Consider the following 708-nt stretch of genomic DNA (forward strand, 5'->3'; position numbering starts at 1 on the left):
AAGACTGGTGTGTGCGTGTGCGTTGCAGACTGAGACATCAAAAACAGATTTCAGACATAATCCCAAAAAAGCAAGTTGAAGATTTTGAGTAAAGTGCAGGAAAAGGTGCCAAAATGTTTTTTGGCGTTGTTGTTGTTGTTTTTTTAAGGAATTTAGAAATATTTGAACATCATATACCACTTGTGTTATGGCCAATGGTTGCTCAATTCATTGGCTAGCAATGTCTTGAGCAAGGGGAACACTTAAGTGGGTTTTTAATCCACAATATCAAAAGCATTTTTGTGAGAAAATGTACAGTCAGTATCCTGAAAAAGTTAAACTGAGAACACGGAAAATGGGAAAAAAATCTTCATATTAATATTAATATGAATGTTATGTTCATATTAATATGAACATAATGTTAATATGTGTGTGTGTGTGTGTGTGTGCGTGTGTGTGTGTGCGCATGCGTGCGTGCGTGCGTGTATGTGTGTGTGTGTGTGTGTGTGTGCGCATGCGTGCGTGCGTGTGTATGTATGTGCGTGTGTGCGTGTGTTTGTGTGTGTGCGTGTGTCCTCTTTGCAGCAGAAGGAAATACAGAGTAATTTCCTAATTTAGGTTGTAAAGCAAATGGAGATTAAATACAGCAGTTTCTGTCTGCAAGGGCCAACGCCTTAACCCGCCCCGTGTCAACACACACACACACACACACACACACACACACACTCA

Source organism: Borostomias antarcticus (genome assembly GCF_949987555.1).
Source record: "Borostomias antarcticus genome assembly, contig: scaffold_619, whole genome shotgun sequence".
In the NCBI taxonomy this organism is placed as follows: domain Eukaryota; kingdom Metazoa; phylum Chordata; class Actinopteri; order Stomiiformes; family Stomiidae; genus Borostomias; species Borostomias antarcticus.